The following is a 6,326-nucleotide window of genomic DNA, read 5'->3' on the forward strand; positions in this document are numbered from 1 at the left end:
CCTCAAAGTCGTTGTCCACCCTGTTACATTGTGGTTACTGGCACTTAAATAAAAAAAATTATGTATATATATTAAACAATGACATCACAAACAGGAAATTATGTCACTTCCTTGGCGGAAAAACAACTGTGGTGAACCTGGTGAGTTACTAGATTTCATACTATTACAATTTCATCATTAAATGTTGGGGATGTGGGAAAGCATAACATGTCCACCCTGTTAAGCAAAAATACAAAAGACGTAAATCGAATTTAAAAAATATATTTGTCAAACAATGCAAATTCATTTTCAAGTGGCAGCCATTATCCTAGCTTCATCACAATCACTTGGAGCATAGTTGCTAATTTTAGCTCAAAATGTCCAGCCTGTTATTGTCCACCCTGTTATCCATGTACACGTAACAGGTTGGGCATAAGCTCAACAGGGTGGACAAATGGATATCTTGCAGTAATGTGTTGCAAAATATGTGTTTTTGTTCATAAAGTGTATTACATAATTACAGTATGTATAGTATTTTAAGAATGAATACATATCAATTTAATACGGTCTTTCTGAAGGAATGGCACCTCCTCTTAGTCAAGCTGATAGACAGCGGCAATACAGAGAACCACGTAATGCTGACCCAGAAAGGAGAGTCCAGAAGACGGTATCCCGGAGAGGGTCTCATGGGGGAGACCTATCCTTTTCTTTTTGATTTATTATTTAAATAAACACCCTTGAAACCAAGCTAATCCTACTCTGTCTGTGTCTGATCTGTGTAAATGTCTGCATTCAGCGGCAATACAGAGAACGACGTAATGCTGACCCAGAAAGGAGAGAGTATCTAGAGAAAGAGAGGGAGAAATGGAGGAAAGATAAAGAGACATGGAAGAAGAAGGCAATAGCTGAATTCAGTGACAGAGTGCAGTGTGCAGAAAGGAAGAAATGGAGAGATTCTAAAAGGATACTCAGAGCCAGGGCCAAGTCTAGTGCGTTGCTGCAGTCCCACCCCCCCCCCCCCCCCCCCCAACCATAACTCATAACCCTATTCCCTATCTACTAACCCTTATCCTTAACTTTATCTCTGACTCTACCCCGAGAATCCTAACCATGCATTTGTGTTTTAGGCAACGCCAGCAAGGGGAACACATTAGAAGAAACAACAAATAGAAGACTCCAAAAAGAGAGAGAGAGCATTTTAAAATCAGAAGTGGCAAAGGAGAGGAGAAAAAAAGGAAAAATACAGGAAGAGGTATGCAAGGATTAGGGGAGAACAGGCATCTGTATCGCCTCATTCAACAGTCAAAGCATTGCTGAGACGTCAGAATGCGACATCACCTTCTCTTTCACACATCTCTCATTAAAGATATCAAAACAAAATATAGAAATGCAAGGAAACAGAAGAACAAGCAAATCATTGCAAAAGTGACCTCTGTGAAAATACTGTAGAACTATAAACTTCAGAAGTATGCTCTTACGGTGTTGGGCTTTCCAAAGAAGAGAGTTTAAAGGGGATATTTGCTCTTTTTGACGAGAAAGGGAAGCAGAACAGAAACAGAAATCAAAAGGAAAGTGAAAGATTTCTTTCTCCATGATGATGTAAGTCGTATAACGACCAGCCGCAAACAAACCATCACACGACTAAAGAACAAAATGCAGAAGAGGCTTCTTACTGACACAATGAAAAATCTGCACAGGAAATTCCTGTCTGAGGAATTAGGTCAGTTGTCCAATACCTCCTTCTGCCACCTCAAGCCATTTTGGGTTGTTACGCCCAATGACACTGATCGTGAAACTTGTCAGTGTAAAACCCATGAGAATTTACAGTTCATGGCAAATTCTCTTCACAGCCTTGGGCTTTTGTCCACCAAAAACCTTGAGGTGATGGTTGACTCAAGTATGTGTGACCCGAAATCGAAGCTATGTGCTTATGGTGAATGTAAGGATTGCTTCCTCACCACTCATCCAACTCTGAAACCCCCTGGGAAGGCAGAAGTTCCTCTGAAACAATGGACCTTGGAGAAGATCCAAAAAGATGAAGAGAAGTGCTCCATGATAACCGTGAAGAGGGAGGTCACAATAACAGAAACTGAACTGGTCAGTCAGTTTTTAAGACAGGCCCGCCAAGTTTAGGCAACATCTTTAATATCAAGTGGCAATACAGGGCCTATAGGGAGCTTAGGGAGAGTCTGAAGAACAATGAACGCTTACTGCACATGGACTTCAGCGAAAACTATTCATGCAAATACAGTCAAGAGATCCAGTCCGTGCATTTTGGAGGATCTCACCATCAAGCCACTCTCCACACTGGAGTGCTCTACACTGCTTTAGACCAACCACCAAATGCTTTTTGCTCCATTTCACCATCACAGAGACATGATCCACCCGCCATTTGGGCCCACCTTAAGCCGGTTCTTGCTATGTTGAAGCAGAAGTACCCTGAAGTCAGCCGGCTTCATTTCTTTAGTGACGGGCCGGCTACACAATACAAGCAAAAAGGGAACTTCTACCTACTTGCCACAGACCCACACAAACCAGGCTTTCAAGAGGTCAACTGGAATTTATTTGAGGCCGGACACGGCAAGGGGGGACCCTCAAGAGATGTGCAGATAGAGCAGTGCACCATGGAAAAGATATCCCAGATTCACAGGCCCTGTAAAATGTCCTAAAGGGTCTTAACTCCTCTGTGGAGATGTTCTTCGTTACTGAGAGTGATGTTGAGGCAAGACCAGAGTTAACCCTCCTTCCTCCCCATACACACATACAGAACATACATTTTTCTTGTACAGTAGTTGGTTGAGTATTGAAATGTATAATGTGTTTGTTACTCTTTATATCTTATCATATGCTATCTCTTCTCACCTCAGATGCCTACCTTAGATGCCATTAAAGGAACAATGAAGATTCATCAGGTTATCAGTGTCTCACCAGGCCAGATCAAATACAGGGACATTACTCTGTGCAAGAAGGATAGTGGCATGTTGGACTGTCCTTGTTTTCAGCTCAAAGAGGCAACTCTGGGTGACTCTGCAGCATCTAACCAGCTCCCTGCATCTCATGACAAGGCTGACACGACATGGCGACCTGGCACCATTGAACTTAATCACGTAGGAGAGTGGTGTGTTGTCAATTATGACCATGAAGAATCCCCTGGCATCATCATGGATGTAGAGGAACACAACATTAAGGTGAAGTGCATGCACCGGAATGGCATCAACAAATTCTTCTGGCCAGGTCCAAAGGAAGATATTTGTTGGTCCTCTGATGGACAGATAATTTGTCTGATGCCAGAGCCACAGGCTGTTAATAAACATGATGTGCAGATCTTTTTCAAATTAATTCAGTTACATTGTCAAATATCAAGAATTTGTGTCATGTATATTAAAGAGTAAGACATGGCCAACACCACACAATTATAAACTTGGATACAATATCATTAATACCTGTCTCAATTTAGAAAGATAATGTGCAAATTAGATTAAGTTCTGTATAAAACCACACATTGTATGCAGCATCTGTTCTTATAATGTGACCAGACCAAATGGACAGAGTTGACAAGGGGACACAATAGCTTTATGAAAATGTAAATATTACTAAAATAGTCCAATGAAAGTAATTAAAGACAGTTAAGTGCTTGTCCGTAATAGGGTGGACTTATCATATGGCTGATTCACAGAAAACCTAACTAAATGCTGGAGCTTGGCCAACATGTTTTTCTACAAGTCTAATATTTCCTTTTTATAGTAAAACATGAAAGGAATACAAATTCTGAAATAAAAATGTCAAATGTTGCATGGTCCAAATGGTACTGTTTTGTGAAATTGACCCAGCTACAGTTACCCATAACTGACTAGCTAGTTTTATAGTTTGGTCATTTATTTAATTTCAGAATTCCCAATATGTTTATGAAGCAAGTTACGTTTTATAGGGTCCTAGCTACGAGACTAAGCCAATTTGCCAACACTAAAATCAATGTCATCTACAGTACCAGTCAAGAGTTTGGACACACCTACTCATTCCAGGGTTTTGCTTTAGTTTGACTATTTTTTACATTGTAGAATAATAGTGAAGACATCAAAACTATGAAATAACACATATGGAATCATATAGTAACCAAAAAAGGTATTAAATCAATCAAAATATATTTTATATTTCAGATTCTTCAAAGTAGCCACCCTTTGACTTGATGACAGCTTTGCACACTCTTGGCACTCTCTAAACAAATAAATTACTAAATAATTTAAAATTAAAATTAAAAGAGCAACAATAAAATAACAATGGCGAGGCTATATACTTCCCACACTGCCCCTACTCGGATGGTATCGCGCCGTCCCAACCTTCGCTCTCTCTCCCCCGCTACTCTCTCCTCTTCCATCCTATCATCTCTTCCCTCTGCCCAAACCTTCTCCAACCTATCTCCTGATTCTGCCTCCTCAACCCTCCTCTCCTCCCTTTCTGCATCCTTTGACTCTCTATGTCCCCTATCCTCCAGGCCGGCTCGGTCCTCCCCTCCCGCTCCGTGGCTCGACGACTCATTGCGAGCTCACAGAACAGGGCTCCGGGCAGCCGAGCGGAAATGGAGGAAAACTCGCCTCCCTGCGGACCTGGCATCCTTTCACTCCCTCCTCTCTACATTTTCCTCTTCTGTCTCTGCTGCTAAAGCCACTTTCTACCACTCTAAATTCCAAGCATCTGCCTCTAACCCTAGGAAGCTCTTTGCCACCTTCTCCTCCCTCCTGAATCCCCCCCCCCCCCCCCTCCTCCCTCTCTGCAGACGACTTCGTCAACCATTTCGAAAAGAAGGTCGACGACATCCGATCCTCGTTTGCTAAGTCAAACGACACCGCTGGTTCTGCTCACACTGCCCTACCCTGTGCTCTGACCTCTTTCTCCCCTCTCTCTCCAGATGAAATCTCGCGTCTTGTGACGGCCGGCCGCCCAACAACCTGCCCGCTTGACCCTATCCCCTCCTCTCTTCTCCAGACCATTTCCGGAGACCTTCACCCTTACCTCACCTCGCTCATCAACTCATCCTTGACCGCTGGCTACGTCCCTTCCGTCTTCAAGAGAGCGAGAGTTGCACCCCTTCTGAAAAAACCTACACTCGATCCCTCCGATGTCAACAACTACAGACCAGTATCCCTTCTTTCTTTTCTCTCCAAAACTCTTGAACGTGCCGTCCTTGGCCAGCTCTCCTGCTATCTCTCTCAGAATGACCTTCTTGATCCAAATCAGTCAGGTTTCAAGACTAGTCACTCAACTGAGACTGCTCTTCTCTGTATCACGGAGGCGCTCCGCACTGCTAAAGCTAACTCTCTCTCCTCTGCTCTCATCCTTCTAGACCTATCGGCTGCCTTCGATACTGTGAACCATCAGATCCTCCTCTCCACCCTCTCCGAGTTGGGCATCTCCGGCGCGGCCCACGCTTGGATTGCGTCCTACCTGACAGGTCGCTCCTACCAGGTGGCGTGGCGAGAATCTGTCTCCTCACCACGCGCTCTCACCACTGGTGTCCCCCAGGGCTCTGTTCTAGGCCCTCTCCTATTCTCGCTATACACCAAGTCACTTGGCTCTGTCATAACCTCACATGGTCTCTCCTATCATTGCTATGCAGACGACACACAATTAATCTTCTCCTTTCCCCCTTCTGATGACCAGGTGGCGAATCGCATCTCTGCATGTCTGGCAGACATATCAGTGTGGATGACGGATCACCACCTCAAGCTGAACCTCGGCAAGACGGAGCTGCTCTTCCTCCCGGGGAAGGACTGCCCGTTCCATGATCTCGCCATCACGGTTGACAACTCCATTGTGTCCTCCTCCCAGAGCGCTAAGAGCCTTGGCGTGATCCTGGACAACACCCTGTCGTTCTCAACTAACATCAAGGCGGTGGCCCGTTCCTGTAGGTTCATGCTCTACAACATCCGCAGAGTACGACCCTGCCTCACACAGGAAGCGGCGCAGGTCCTAATCCAGGCACTTGTCATCTCCCGTCTGGATTACTGCAACTCGCTGTTGGCTGGGCTCCCTGCCTGTGCCATTAAACCCCTACAACTCATCCAGAACGCTGCAGCCCGTCTGGTGTTCAACCTTCCCAAGTTCTCTCACGTCACCCCGCTCCTCCGCTCTCTCCACTGGCTTCCAGTTGAAGCTCGCATCCGCTACAAGACCATGGTGCTTGCCTACGGAGCTGTGAGGGGAACGGCACCTCAGTACCTTCAGGCTCTGATCAGGCCCTACACCCAAACAAGGGCACTGCGTTCATCCACCTCTGGCCTGCTCGCCTCCCTACCACTGAGGAAGTACAGTTCCCGCTCAGCCCAGTCAAAACTGTTCGCTGCTCTGGC

This window comes from Salvelinus fontinalis, chromosome 8 (assembly GCF_029448725.1).
Source record: "Salvelinus fontinalis isolate EN_2023a chromosome 8, ASM2944872v1, whole genome shotgun sequence".
Classification (NCBI taxonomy): Eukaryota; Metazoa; Chordata; class Actinopteri; order Salmoniformes; family Salmonidae; genus Salvelinus; species Salvelinus fontinalis.